Here is a 17,338-nt window from a genome sequence, read left to right as displayed (position 1 = left end):
TAACCGCCTCAACCTCTCCACCCCTCTCAGCCACTCCAACCTCTCACCCTCGGAATGTGCAGCCCTCCATTCCCTCCGCTCCAACCCCAACCTCACTATCAAACCGGCAGACAAGGGAGGCGCAGTAGTAGTTTGGCGCACCGACCTTTACACCGCTGAGGCTAAACGCCAGCTCGTGGACACCTCCTCCTATTGCCCCCTTGACCATGACCCCACCTCCCACCACCATCCATAACCTCATCACCTCAGGGGATCTCCCATCCACCGCCTCCAACCTCATAGTCCCACAACCCCGCACCGCCCATTTCTACCTCCTGCCCAAAATCCACAAACCTGCCTGCCCCGGCCGACCCATTGTCTCAGCCTGCTCCTGCCCCACCGAACTCATCTCCGCGTACCTCAGCACAGTCCTGTCCCCCTTAGTCCAAGAACTCCCCACCTACATTCGGGACACCACCCATGCCCTCCACCTCCTCCATGATTTTCGCTTCCCCGATCCCCAATGCCTTATCTTCACCATGGACATCCAGCCCCTGTACACACCTCCATCCCCCATCACGAAGGACTCAAAGCCCTCCGCTTCTTCCTTTCCCGCCGTCCCATCCAGTACCCTTCCACTGACACCCTCCTTCGACTGACTGAACTGGTCCTCACCCTGAACAATTTCTCTTTCCAATCCTCCCACTTCCTCCAAACCAAAGGAGTTGCCATGGGCACCCGCATGGGCCCCAGCTATGCCTGCCTCTTCGTAGGATATGTGGAACAGTCCATCTTCCGCAGCTACACTGGCACCACCTCCACCTTTTCCTCCGCTACATCGATGACTGTATCGGCGCTGTCTCGTGCTCCCACGAGGAAGTTGAACAGTTCATCAACTTTACCAACACCTTCCATCCTGACCTCAAATTCACCTGGACTGTCTCAGACTCCTCCCTCCCCTTCCTAGACCTTTCCATTTCTATCTCGGGCGACCGAATCAACACATTTACTATAAACTGACTGACTCCCACAGCTACCTAGACTACACCTCCTCCCACCCTGTCCCCTGTAAAAACACCATCCCATATTCCCAATTCCTTCGTCTCCGCCGCATCTGCTCCCAGGAGAACCAGTTCCAACACCGCACAGCCCAGATGGCCTCCTTCTTCAAAGACCCCAGTTCCCCCCAGACGTGATCGACGATGCCCTCCACCGCATCTCCTCCACTTCCCGCTCCTCCGCCCTTGAGCCCCGCCCCTCCAACCACCACCAGGACAGAACCCCACTGGTTCTCACCTACCACCCCACCAACCTCCGTATACAGCATATCATCCGCCATCATTTCCGCCACCTCCAAATGGACCCCACCACCAAGGATATATTTCCCACCCCTCCCCTATCAGCGTTCCACAAAGACCACTCCCTTCGTGACTCCCTCGTCAGATCCACACCCCCCACCAACCCAACCTCCACCCCCGGCACCTTCCCCTGCAACCGCAAGAAATGCAAAACTTGCGCCCACACCTGCCCCCTTACTTCCCTCCAAGGCCCCAAGGGATCCTTCCATATCTGCCACAAATTCACCTGCACCTCCACACACATCATTTACTGCATTCAATGCACCCGATGTGGCCTCCTCTACACTGGGGAGACAGGCCGCCTACTTGCGGAACATTTCAGAGAACACCTCTGCGATGCCCGGACCAACCAACCCAACCACCCTGTGGCTCAACACTTTAACTCCCCCTCCCACTCCACCGAGGACATGCAGGTCCTTGGACTCCTCCATCGCCAGACCATAACAACACGACGGCTGGAGGAACAGCGCCTCACCTTCCGTCTGGGAACCCTCCAACCACAAGGGATGAATGCAGATTTCTCCAGTTTCCTCAATTCCCCTCCCCCCACCTTGTCTCAGTCAAATCCTTCGGACTCAGCACCGCCTTCCTAATCTGCAATCTTCTTCCTGACCTCTCTGCCCCCACCCCACTCTGGCCTATCACCCTCACCTTGACCTCCTTCCACCTATCACATCTCCATCTCCCCTCCCCCAAGTCCCTCCTCCCTACCTTTTATCTTAGCCTGCTGGACACACTTTCCTCATTCCTGAAGAAGGGCTTATGCCCGAAACGTCGAATCTCCTGCTCCTTGGATGCTGCCTGACCTGCTGCGCTTTTCCAGCAACACACTTTCAACTCTGATCTCCAGCATCTGCAGTCCTCACTTTCTCCTTGTAGAAATCTTCAAGTAAAAAGTGAGGTCTGCAGATGCTGAAGATCAGAGCTGAAAATGTGTTGCTGGTTAAAGCGCAGCAGGTCAGGCAGCATCCAAGGAGCAGGAAATTCGACGTTTCGGGCACAAGCCCTTCATCAGGAATGAGGAAAGTGTGTCCAGCAGGCTAAGATAAAAGGTAGGGAGGAGACCAGCAGGGTAATATCCTGGGGACATAGGATCAAATCCTAACCACTGGTTAAATATAAATTTACTTCAATATAAAGTTAGTTTCAGTAATAGTAACTTTGGCAACTGCCATTGAATTTTTTTAGAAATCTATCTGATTCAGGGAAGGAAGTCTGCTGTCTTTACCCAGATACATGATTCCAGCCCCACATTAACGTGGCATGTCTTCATCACCCTCGGAAACGGATCAGTGCTGGCTATAATCTGTCTAAAGTGATGCTTTGCTGCCACCTGGTGATTGTACCTTAATTCACTGATCAATGCAAAGTGTGAATCTCGTTTGAGTTTAATGTACCCGGATCACTTTTTTAGACTCATCATTGCCCCAAGAATAGTGTTAATCCCCCTCATTAACCTATCCCTTAACATCACAACAATTCATTTTGTTCCCTTTGCCTGATTTGGGTGCCATGTTAATTTTGCCCATGGAATGAGCTGCCAGAGGATGTGGTGGAGGCTGGTTCAAATGCAACATTTAAGGGGCATTTGGCTGGGTATATGAATAGGAAGGGTTTGGAGGGATATGGGCGGGGTGCTGGCAGGAGGGACTAGATTGGGTTGGGATATCTGGTCGGCATGGACGGGTTGGACCGAAGGGTCTGTTTCCGTGCTGCGAGTCTCTAAGACATTATGATTCAGCCTTCCTGAAGCCCTGCTGCGAAAACCTCAAACTTATTGGACAATTTCAGAGACTGGCACTACTGCCCTCCTGTTGTCTGCGTCCCTTACCTGCCCCACTCACAGCCTCCCTGACTGCCTCACCTTGAATCTTGGGTTCATGTCACACTACAGGTGGCCCACCGCACTATACACTCTCACACGCACACATGCACACGTGCAGACACACACACTGTGACACATAAACATATGCACACACTCACACGGACCCTCTCTCATACACACGTTCTCTCTCACACACACACTCATGATCACACCTTCTCACAGGCATATATTTTGTCACACTTGTGCACACACACACACTCTCACATGCAAACACACTTTCCATCTCCTTCTGTCCCTCTTGCACACACAAATGCACACACGTGCATATAGGTCTATGGGGTGAATTGGCATTTGCAGATTTGTATTTGCAGATACATTCTACTTTGTTCAAAAAGCACACAATTTGTAGACAGTCAATCTGACATGTTGTGATTTCCTACTTTGGAGATGAAACCAGTCTGACTCCAGGTTGGGATACAGACAGACTCTAACCTCACACCTTTAATGCATTGTCTGAGCTGAGATGTCACGTTTTCTAATACAGAGGCACCTCGATTATCCAAAGGACAAAGGCATGGAATATCTTGTTTAGTTAATCGAATTCTGGATAATCGAATGCCTGGTAACACAGTTTAGCCAAGCATCGGGACTTTGTGATCTTGCCGGATAATCCGATATTCAGGTAATCAAATGCCGGCTAATCGAGGTTCCTCTGTACACTGACAAAACCTTCAGTCATCTGAGGGTTGTGGCTTGAAATAAATTCTGGGATTTAGATATTAATCAGTCGAAACCTGCAACCCCATCCTAAGTGATTAAAGACTTAACAATCCGGGTTTGTCAAATACATCAGTGATGTCACTTTGATACTTTACTTATAAATTCTGTGTGCTATGTATCCTGCCCTATTAGCTACTTTATGAAGGAGCAGCGCTCTGAAAGCTTGTACTTTCAAATAAACCTGTTAAAATATAACCGGTGTCGTGTGATTTTTAACTCACTAGAGATGAGACAGTGCTACGTTTAATCAGGTGTCAGTTTGTGAACATTATGGACACAGTAATTGAAATAACTCCACAGAAGCCAGTATCCCATCATCAAATCCCCCTTTACTTACACATGGAGAGTCCTTGACACTGATCCAGCTCCCTCAGAACCAGCTCTCGGAGTGAACAGAACTTCTGACACTTCTGTTTTTATCTGTTAGTCAGGCTCCCTGATTAGACCAGGTTAACAGCCCCAGTTGGGAACTCATATTGTGTGACATACACCTGTCGGACTTCGTTACAAATACTACAGTAACCATAACTCTAAGATTTAAAGTCATCCTGCAAAGGAATAAGGATAGTACTGAAGTTAAGTGTCTAAACTGAAGGAAGGCTGACTTCAACATGATCAGACAGGATCTGGCAGACATAGACTGGGAGCAAAAAATGAGGTCTGCAGATGCTGGAGATCACAGTTGAAAATGTGTTGCTGGTTAAAGTACAGCAGGTTAGGCAGCATCCAAGGAATAGGAAATTCGACGTTTCGGAAGGGCTTATGCCCAAAACGTCGCATTTCCTATTCCTTGGATGCTGCCTAACCTGCTGTGCTTTAACCAGCAACACATTTTCAACATAGACTGGGAGCAACTACTTCCAGGTAATTCTATATTTTGTGTCTTTGAAAAGCAGTAACGTGAGAATTAAGGGCCAGAATGTTCCAGCAAGACTGAAAGATGAGGCTAGAATTTGATAAAGAAAAAGAAGGAAGCATATGTCTGGTACAGTGCATTAAAAGTGGAGAGGCCTTGAAAACATTAGAGAGTGTAGAGGGTTGCTTATAAAGAAATTAGGAGTGCCATGAGGAGTCACAAAAATATTTTTGGCAGATTTTATTAAGGAAAACCCCAATGCATTTTATAAGTGTATTAAGAGTAAGAGGATTTGAGGTTTAGGAGAAGATTTGTAAGAGGATTACCAGGGTAAGAGTGGGATGTTTTAGGGGCAACCTGTATATGGAGCCAGAGGATGTGGGTGAGGTCTTAGATGAATTTTTCTCATCTGTATTCACAGAGGTGAAAACATTGTAGCCAGGGATTTCATTTGGGATGGTGAGATTCTCAAACACGTTCTGATTAATAAGGAGGTTTATTATATGTTGTAGCAAGCAAACAGGTGAATAAATCGCCAGTGCCTGAGGAGATGTATGGGAGGCAAGGGAAGAGGTTACTCAGGGCCCTAGTGGCAATATCATTACGATATAGAGGATAGCTCATATGTTTCTTTTTTCAAAGAAGGGCAGTAGGGATAGGCCAAGTAATTACAGAGCAGTTAGTCTGAGGTCAGTGGTTGGGAAAATATTGGAAAAAATTCTGAAGGACGGGATTAATCAATATTTGGAAAGCATGGATTGATCAGGAAAAGTCAGTGTAGATTTGATCGAGGAGATCCTGTCTGACTATTTAATTAAGATTTTTGAAATGTTGTATAATGATGAGGGTAGTGTTACTGAGGTGGTTTACATAGACTTCAGTAAGGTCTTTTGATAAGGAACACTAGTCCAAAAGGTCAGGGCCCACAGGATCCAGGACAAGATGCCAAAATTGGGTAACAAAAAGGAGGCAGACAGTGTAGAGGGTTGATTCTGTGATTGGAAGATGTAACCAGTGGAGGATCACAGGGACTAGTGACGATACCTTGCTGTTGTGGTTCTGTTCGCCGAGCTGGGAATTTGTGTTGCAGACGTTTCGTTCCCTGTCTAGGTGACATCCTCAGTGCTTGGGAGCCTCCTGTGAAGCACTTCTGTGATCTTTCCTCTGCCGTTTATAGTGGTTTGTCTCTGCCGCTTCCGGTTGTCAGTTCCAGCTGTCCGCTGCAGTGGCCGGTATATTGGGTCCAGGTCGATGAGCTTATTGATTGAATCTGTGGAGAGTGCCATGCCTCTAGGAATTCCCTGGCTGTTCTCTGTTTGGCTTGTCCTATAATAGTAGTGTTGTCCCAGTCGAACTCATGTTGCTTGTCATCTGCGTGTGCGGCTACTAAGGATAGCTGGTCGTGTCGTTTCGTGGCTAGTTGGTGTTCATGGATGCGGATCGTTAGCTGTCTTCCTGTTTGTCCTATGTAGTGTTTTGTGCAGTCCTTGCATGGGATTTTGTACACTACATTGATTTTGCTCATGCTGGGTATCAAGTCCTTCGTTCTGGTGAGTTGTTGTCTGGAAAAACACATCGGGTGCAGCGGATGCAATAGATGATGTGTGTGGAGGTGCAGGTGAATTTGTGGCAGATATGGAAGGATCCCTTGGGGTCTTGGAGAGAAGTAAGGGAGGAGGTATGGGCGCACGTTTTGCATTTCTTGCGGTTGTAGGGGAAGGTACCAGACGTGGAGGTTGGGTTGGTGGGGTGTGTGGACCTGACAAGGGAGTCACGGAGGGAGTGGTCTTTTTGGTACGCTGATAGGGGAGGGGAGGGAAATATATCCCTGGTGGTGGGGTCCGTTTGGAGGTGGCGAAATGACGGCGGATGATACGCTGTATGCGGAGGTTGGTGGGGTGGTAGGTGAGAACCAGTGGGGTTCTGTCTTGGTGGCGGTTGGAGGGGCGGGGCTCAAGGGCGGAGGAGCGGGAAGTGGAGGAGATGCGGTGGAGGGCATCGTCGATCATGTCTGGGGGGAATCTGCCGTCCTTGAAGAAGGAGGCCATCTGGGCTGTGTGGTATTGGAACTGGTCCTCCTGGGAGCAGAGGCGGCGGAGATAAAGGAATAGGGAATATGGGATGGAGTTTTTACAGGGGGCCGGGTGGGAGGAGGTGTAGTCCAGATAGCTGTGGGAGTCAGTCGGTTTATAGCAGATGTCCGTGTTGATCCGGTCACCCGAGATAGAAATGGAAAGGTCTAGGAAGGGAAGGGAGGAGTCTGAGACGGTCCAGGTAAATTTGAGGTCAGGATGGAAGGTGTTGGTAAAGTGAATGAACCTCTCAATGTCACGCATGGATATAACCCACACCCCTCACCGTAACACTCGGATATACCCCACATCCCTCACTGTAACACTCTGATATATTCCACACCCCTCATTGTAACACTCGAATATACTCCACACCACTCACTGTAACACACTGATATACCTCCCACCCCTCACTGTAACACTCGGACATACCCCACATCCCTCACCGTAACACACTGATATACCCCACACTCCTTACTGTAACACATTGATATCCTCCCCACCCCTCTCTGTAACACACTGATATATCCCACACCCCTTACTGTAAGACTCTAATATACCCCACACCCCTCAATGTAACACACTGATATACACCACACCCCTCACTGTAACACACTGATATACCCCACACCCCTCACTGTAATACTGATATACCCCACACCCCTCATTGTAACACACTGATATACTCCACACCCCTCAGATTACACACTGATATACCCCACACCCCTCACTGTGACACTCTGATATACTCCACATCCCTCACTGTAACACACTGATATACCCCACACCCCTCACTGTAACACACTGATATACCCCACACCCCTCACTGTAACACTGATATACCCCTCACCCCTCTTTGTAACACTCTGATATACCCCACACCCCTCACATTACACACTGATTTACACCACACCTCTCACTGTAACACTCTGATATACCACACACACCTTACTATAGCACTCTGATATACCCCACACCCCTCACTGTGAGACTCTGATATATTCCACATCCCTCACTGTAACACACTTATATACCCCACTCACCTCACTGTAACACACTGATATACCCCACACCCCTCACTGTAACACTCTGATATTCCTCACACCCCTCACTGTAACACACTGATATAATCCACACCTCTCACTGTAACACACTTATATAATCCACACCCCTCTCTGTAACACACTGATGTGCCCCACACCCCTCCCTGTAACACTCTGATATACCGCACATCCCTCACTGAAACACTCTGATATACCCCACATCCCTCACTGTAACACACTGATTTACCCCACACCCCTCACTGTAACACTCTGATATACCCCACATGCCTCTCTGTAACACACTGATCTACCCAACATCCCTCACTGTGATTCTCTGATATACCCCACACCCCTCACTGTGAGACTCTGATATACTACTCACCCCTCACAGTAACACACTTATATATCCCACACAACTCACTGTAACACTCTGATATATCCCACACCCCTCACTATAACACTCTGATATACCGCACATCCCTCACTGAAACACTCTGATATACCCCACACCCCTCACAGTGACATTCTGAAATACCCAATACCCCTCACTGTCACACACTGATATACCCCACACACTGATATACCCCACACACCTCACTGTAACACTCTGATATACCCCACATCCCTCACTGTAACACACTGATATACCCCACACCCCACACTGTAACACACTGATATACCCCACATCCCTCACTGTAACACTCTGATATACCCCACACCCCTCACTGTAACACTCTGATATACCCCACATCCCTCACTGTAACACACTGATATACCCCACACCCCTCACAGTGACACTCTGAAATATCCAACACCCCTCACTGTCACACACTGATATACCCCACACCCCTCAATGTAACACTCTGATATACCCCACACCCCTCACTGTAACACTCTGATATACCCCACACCCCTCACTGTAACACACTGATATACCCCACACCTCTCACGTAACACTCTGATATACCCCACACCCCTCACTGTAACACAATGATATACCCCACACCCCTCAATGTAACATTCTGATATACCCCACACCCGTCACTGTAACACTCTGATATACCCCACACCTCTCACTGTAACACTCTTATATACCCCACACCTCTCACTGTAACACTCAGATATACCCCACACCTCTCCCTGTGAACTCTGATATACCCCACACCCCTCACAGTGACACTCTGATATACCCCACACGCCTCACTGTAACATTCTGATATACCCCACACCCCGCACTGTAACACACTGATATTCCTCACACCACTCAGTATAACACACTGATATACCCCACACCGCAAATTGTGAGACTCGGATATACCCCACATCTCTCAATATCACACTCTGATATACCCTACACACCTCACTGTAACGCACTGATATACCCCACACTCCTCAATATAACGCTCTAATATACCCCACACCCCTCACTGTAACACTCTGATATACCCCACATCCCTCACTGTAACACACTGATATATACCCCACACCCCTCACTGTAACACACTGATATACCCCACACCCCTCACTGTAACACTGATATACCCCTCACCCCTCTATGTAACACTCTGATATACCCCACACCCCTCACATTACACACTGATTTACACCACACCTCTCACTGTAACACTCTGATATACCACACACACCTTACTATAGCACTCTGATATACCCCACACCCCTCACTGTGAGACTCTGATATACTCCACATCCCTCACTGTAACACACTTATATACCCCACTCACCTCACTGTAACACACTGATATACCCCACACCCCTCACTGTAACACTCTGATATTCCTCACACCCCTCACTGTAACACACTGATATAATCCACACCTCTCACTGTAACACACTTATATAATCCACACCCCTCTCTGTAACACACTGATGTGCCCCACACCCCTCCCTGTAACACTCTGATATACCGCACATCCCTCACTGAAACACTCTGATATACCCCACATCCCTCACTGTAACACACTGATTTACCCCACACCCCTCACTGTAACACTCTGATATACCCCACATGCCTCTCTGTAACACACTGATCTACCCAACATCCCTCACTGTGATTCTCTGATATACCCCACACCCCTCACTGTGAGACTCTGATATACTACTCACCCCTCACAGTAACACACTTATATATCCCACACAACTCACTGTAACACTCTGATATATCCCACACCCCTCACTATAACACTCTGATATACCGCACATCCCTCACTGAAACACTCTGATATACCCCACACCCCTCACAGTGACATTCTGAAATACCCAACACCCCTCACTGTCACACACTGATATACCCCACACACCTCACTGTAACACTCTGATATACCGCACATCCCTCACTGAAACACTCTGATATACCCCACAACCCTCACAGTGACATTCTGAAATACCCAACACCCCTCACTGTCACACACTGATATACCCCACACACCGATATACCCCACACACCTCACTGTAACACTCTGATATACCCCACATCCCTCACTGTAACACTCTGATATACCCCACACCCCTCACTGTAACACTCTGATATACCCCACATCCCTCACTGTAACACACTGATATACCCCACACCCCTCACAGTGACACTCTGAAATATCCAACACCCCTCACTGTCACACACTGATATACCCCACACCCCTCAATGTAACACTCTGATATACCCCACACCCCTCACTGTAACACACTGATATACCCTACACCCCTCACTGTAACACTCTGATATACCCCACACCCCTCACTGTAACACACTGATATACCCCACACCTCTCACGTAACACTCTGATATACCCCACACCCCTCACTGTAACACAATGATATACCCCACACCCCTCAATGTAACATTCTGATATACCCCACACCCGTCACTGTAACACTCTGATATACCCCACACCTCTCACTGTAACACTCTTATATACCCCACACCTCTCACTGTAACACTCAGATATACCCCACACCTCTCCCTGTGAACTCTGATATACCCCACACCCCTCACAGTGACACTCTGATATACCCCACACGCCTCACTGTAACATTCTGATATACCCCACACCCCGCACTGTAACACACTGATATTCCTCACACCACTCAGTATAACACACTGATATACCCCACACCGCAAATTGTGAGACTCGGATATACCCCACATCTCTCAATATCACACTCTGATATACCCTACACACCTCACTGTAACGCACTGATATACCCCACACTCCTCAATATAACGCTCTAATATACCCCACACCCCTCACTGTAACACTCTGATATACCCCACATCCCTCACTGTAACACACTGATATATACCCCACACCCCTCACTGTAACACACTGATATACCCCACACCCCTCACTGTAACACTCTGATATACCCCACACTCCCCACTATAACACACTGATATACCCCACACCTCTCACTGTAACACACTGATATACCCCACACCCCTCACTGTAACACTCTGATATACCCCACACTCCCCACTATAACACACTGATATACCCCACACCTCTCACTGTAACACACTGATATACCCCACACTCCTCAATATAATGCTCTAATATACCCCACAGCCCTCTCTGTAACACAGTGATCTACCCAACATCCCTCACTGTGAGACTCTGATATACTCCTCACCCCTCACTGTAACACACTTATATACCCCTCACAACTCACTGTAACACTCTGATATACCCCACACACCTCACTGTAACACACTGATATACCCCACACTCCTCAATATAACGCTCTAATATACCCCACACCCCTCACTGTAATACTCTGATATACCCCACATCCCTCACTGTAACACACTGATATACCCCACACCCCTCACTGTAACACTCTGATATACCCCACACCCCTCACTGTAACACTCTGATATACCCCACACTCCCCACTATAACACACTGATATACCCCACACCTCTCACTGTAACACACTGATATACCCCACACCTCTCACTGTAACACACTGATATACCCACACCTCTCACTGTAACACACTGATATACCCCACACCTCTCACTGTAACACACTGATATACCCCACACCCCTCACTGTAATCCTCTGATCGGATGATGGATTGTGTCCTACTCAGGACCAACCTGGTCTCTCTCTTTTGGGTCATTTCATTTCCCAGATTCGAAGGGACACGTGTCATTTTTGACATTTTTTTTCCCTTCTTTTGCAGTGGCATCAAAGCTACAGGAAGTGGAGCGAGTCTGAGGACTGAGTATGTGGAGCACGGATAATTAGTTCCAGATCCAAGTGCATTCCGAGGATCCATGCTGGGTGCAGGCCTCTCTCCGGCTGATGGACGTGGACGGCCCTGAATAACCTTTGGACGGGAATCACCCCAATCCCAACCACAACATTGAGGCTCCTGGTGACGTTGGCAGGAACATCAGGTCTCCGAGCACAACTGCAGCTGAGGCAGGCATCGTAATGGTAAATTATTGTTCAATCTACTAGCAGTGTGCCGCCTGTTCACTCCCATCCTAGATCTGCTTTAGGAACAAGACCACTCAGATTTGGCCTTTAACCTTTGAAGAAGCAATGTTGTTTGTAACCCTTCACTTCTCATTGTTAACACGAACACAGCTAACCGTCAGCTTGTTCAAGATTAATTTCCTGCTGATGGCAGGAGTGTTACGATTCTCTGTTTCTTGTCACTGCCCAGTTTCATTAATATAATTTATACTCGAAGAGCACAGGAGTGATATACTTGTTATTCTTTACTGTACTGAAAATGTGTTGCTGGAAAAGTGCAGCAGGTCAGGCAGCATCCAAGGAGCAGGGGAATCGACATTTCGGGCACAAGCCCTTCATCCGGACTCTTTACTGTACACAGGGACTGTGTTTGCAGACACAGGGGAGTATGCCTGTTGTTCTATCCCACGATACAATGATGCAGTGTGTTTAATATTACATAGAGGCTTAAGTTGTAATGGATTGTGAAAAATATTGTCAAATTTATTTCAATTTTTATGGACATACCTGGGAGATTCATTTAAATAGAGGTCATTGAAACTTCACTGTGTACATTGCAGATTTCTTTTAAAAACAATTCTTCCTCGGTATCATGGGGCTGGTGGGATGTCTGCGCTTTGCTATTGAAATAACTGTATGGAGGCTGGGTCCCGTCACCAAGTCACCCTTTACTTACCAGTGCACAGTACACTGGCTGTGACCAGCCTGCTCAAAGTCACTCCCTGAAATCTCCTGGTTATATATTTTTCTTTTTCTAAAATCTCCTGTTGATACTCTTCTCCTATTCCCACTGAAGTGACTGCACAGAGGCCGGTATTGTGTAACCAGTCACCCTTTAGTTACAACTGCACAGCACACTATTACCTCGGGGCAGCTCAGAGTCAGTCCCTGAAATCAGGAGATTCTAAGTCTCCTACTTGTATTTCTTTTCCTTTTTTAAATCTCCTGGTTAGATTGGTGAGCCAAGGCTTTCCTGGTTAGCCCAGGTTCACAACCCCAATTGAGAAGCTTGTATGCGGAGGAGCCGGTGTTGGACTGGGGTGGGCTTATGCCCGAAACGTTGAATTTCCTATTCCTTGGATGCTGCCTGACCTGCTGCGCTTTAACCAGCAACACATTTTCAGCTCTGATCTCCAGCATCTGCAGACCTCACTTTTTACTGGACAAAGTTAAAAATCCACAACACCAGGTTATAGTCCAACAGGTTTATTTGGAAGCACTAGCTTTCGGTGCGCTGCTCCTTTGTCAAGTAGCTAGTGGGGCAGGATCATAGGACACAGAATTTGTAGTAAAGGACCATATATATATATACATATATATGTGGAGCTGACCTTATGTCCTTGGCCGACAGTTCCAGGAATCTGTGTATTGCTTAATGATGTTTGCAGCTTCCCAATCATTATTCCTGAATTTCTGAACAAACTCTATGCATGTCCAGCAACTTTGAATGGACATCCACAATGATCAGGAACGTAGGGCCTATGAAAGGACCGACATAGTTGACAAACAACCAAGTCCAGGGTTTACCTGGCCATTCCCACAAATGTTGGGGGTGCTACGTTTGCGCTTGTTGGCACTAAGGGAACTGCCCCACCAACACAGCAATGTCAGCACCCAACCCTGGCCACCAGACAAAGCTTTTTACTGGCATCTTCATCTTGGAAACCTCTGGATGATCCTGGTGGAGTTAGGCCAGTATTGGTGGTAACTTTGACTCTTGCTGCCCTCAGTAATATGCCCAGTGATCTGGCCTCACTGGGTCCAGTCCTGGTTGCAATGGCCTTTCTGGTTTCCCCATCACCACCAGCTGTTTCAGTCTTGTGAGGACAGGAACTCCTTGTGTCCACAGTCTGATATTGTCAGCCGTGACCGGAAGGGTGTCCAGAAAGTTTAAAACCAGAGCAGACTCTTCCAGGGGAGGCACCACGTTGATGTATCTGCCAGCGAGTGGCTGCTCAGTGCATCTGTATCTGCCACTTGGCTTCCTGGATAGTTTTCTAACTTGTAACTGTACACACAGACAGTGAGGGCTCACTGTTTAATTCTACCAGAAGCTATAAGTAGTACCACCTTGTTTTTTTTTCAGTAGCCCTAGCAGGGTTTTGTGACCTGTTACTATATAAATTCCCATCTGTAAAAGTACTGGTGGAACTTCCTCATACCAAAGGTAATCACTAAACCTTCCTTCTATGTCTGGGCATGCTTGTGTTCAGCATCAGCCAGAATCCAGGAAGCACATGCTATCAGGCACTCTGCTCCTGCAGTGAGCCAACCCTACCCTGATCCTGTACAGAGAGGCATTGCATGTCAGCACCACCTCTCGTTTCCCATCAGAGAAGGCCAACACCTTAGAGCTAGCTCAGAGTCAGTCCCTGAAGTCAGGAGATTCTAAGGAGAGTTGCTTCTTTTTCATTTCCCTCAAGGCTGCTTCTTGGCTACGTGATCATGTCCAAGGCTGATCCTTTTCGAACAGCAGGTGTAAGGGTGCCCAGATGGAGGTCAGGTTACATATGAGTTTTCTGTAATAATTCACTAGCCCAAGGAAGGGCCCAGCTCCTGTACAGATGTGGGAGCAGGGCTCCTTTGGTTGCCCTCACTTTCTCTTCCATTGTGTGTAACCCAGCCTTGTTAATCCTGTAGCCCAAGTAGGTCTCTTCTAAGGCACCCACCCGCCTGGGAGAAACGTTAAAGCACTATGTCCAGGTTCTCCAAGGGCTGTTGGTTTTCCCTGTTATTAGCACGTCATCCAGATAAATGGTGACCTTGTAACATGTTCCCCATGGTTCGCTGGAAAAGGGCACAGTCTTGTAAATTGGTATAAACCCATCTGGGTGTTAATTGGAGTGTACTTCTGGAACTCCTCATCCAGTCACAGTTATAGGTAGGTGTGGCTCAGGTCCAGCTTTGTAAAGGACAGCCCCACCCTGCCACCTTTGTGTACGAATCCTCTCTGTGAGGGATCAGGTATTTATCCAGCTGCGAGAAGGGGTTTAATGTTTGTTTGAAATCCCCCAGTGACGACCTGATCCATCAGCCTTCACCATCGGTCTGCCCAACCCACAAACTGCCGGTTTGATGATTCCGTCAGTCCCCAGCCTCCTGGTTTCTGTCCCTACTTTTGCCAGAAAGGCGAATGGCACTGGACAGTCCTTGCAGAATCTCGGAATTGCTTCCTGGCCAACATGTAAGGCCTTCCTGACCCTTTTATGGACTCAGCGTTGTTCCAGGTGAGGGAATGTAGTGATTGTGATGTGGCCAGCTAGGTGGGTAGCAGACGACATGAGTTCCCGGCTTGGGGCTGCTAAGCGAGTCCAATCAGCGAGCACTGGCTGACCTCACTTTTCTCACACTAGCATTGCCCTTTCGGGCTTTGTTTGTTCCTGGTTCCCAGGCCACATGGGGGCTTTTTCTCGCGGTGTAATTCAGCCCGCCAAGTCCACACTATCCTCTGAACAGCATCCCACCCCATCTTTGTAATTCCATGTTTCCCATGGCTAACCCACCTAACCGACACAACCCTGCACACCATGGACAATTTAGCATGGCCAATCCAACTAACTAGACTGTGGGAGGAAACTGGAGCACCCAGAGGAAACCCACACAGACACGGGGAGAATGTGCAAACTCCTGTCAAACAGTTTCCTGGAGGATGGAATTGAATGCAGGTCCCTGGCATTGTGGGGCAGCAGTGCTGACCACTGAGCCACTGATATCTGCTCTTCGTGTAAGTCAACTAACGATTGCAATTTCACTGAGTAATGTTTGTTTTGACTATAAATCCATATCTGTGTTTATTAAGAGACTTGGTTGATGGATGTTGTTGTTTTAAACCTGATATCGATGAGGTGTTTAACTGGCAATATTGGTAACTGGAAAATATACTTTTATTTTATATTGCATCCTGTGGAATATGGGATCAGAGCAATGATGCACTCCCCAGACTTGGTCCAAAGATCTGTACACAGAGACAATGTTTGCAGGAGTAAATGGGGAATATTCTCTTGATTCTAGGTGGTATTGAGGGACAGATCAATGGGATTAAGGAAGGAAGGCACATAGATGATGGAGAGAACAGCCTCCATTCCATACTGGTTATATTTCTCCAGTGAATACTCCTCCTTGTATTAAATATCTCAGTACAGTCAATATTGTATGTCCATAAACTGTTTTTGTTCTCTTTTCCTGCAGGTGATTTTGTGAAGATGTTTGTTGATGGGAGAGTGAAACTGTCCTTTTATCAGAGACAGGACACTCATGGCTGTGGGTGGACAAAGCAACAAAAGGTTTCATACAAAGATGGTCGGCTAATGGCCAGTGAAAGGTAAGCAGATAAATGTGGTGTGATCATAAGGAAGAGGAACAGGAGGAGGAGAGGAACAGGAGGAGGAGAGGAACAGGAGGAGGAGAGGAACAGGAGGAGGCTATCTGGCTCACTCAGCCTGCTCCACCATTCAATAAGCTCATCGCTGATTGCTGGATCGGGGATCACACATCAGTTTTAAACAGTTGATTGGTCAATCCCCAATGTGGGAAAATATGGAGGTTTCAGAAAGATATCGAAGGGTTCAGTGAGTGGGCACAGTGAGTGGGCACAGTGAGTGAGCACAGTGAGTGAGCACAGCGAGTGGGCACAGTGAGTGGGCACAGTGAGTGGGCACAGCAAGTGGGCACAGTGAGTGAGCACAACAAGTGGGCACAGCAAGTGGGCACAGTGAGTGGGCACAGTGAGTGGGCACAGTGAGTGAGCAGATGGAGTACAACATGGGACGATGTAAAGTTTATCACTTTGGCAAAAAAAGAGTGACAACAGAGTTTCTGCGCTGCAGTGGGATCCAGGTGTCCTGGTGCATGAGCCAGGTAAGGTTAGTGTGTACATGAGCCAGGTAAGGTTGGTGTTTACATGAGCCAGGTAAGGTTAGTGTGTGC

This window comes from Hemiscyllium ocellatum, chromosome 25 (assembly GCF_020745735.1).
Source record: "Hemiscyllium ocellatum isolate sHemOce1 chromosome 25, sHemOce1.pat.X.cur, whole genome shotgun sequence".
In the NCBI taxonomy this organism is placed as follows: Eukaryota; Metazoa; Chordata; class Chondrichthyes; order Orectolobiformes; family Hemiscylliidae; genus Hemiscyllium; species Hemiscyllium ocellatum.
The sequence above is the reverse complement of the archived record's forward strand: the minus strand, read 5'-3'. Positions refer to the sequence as shown.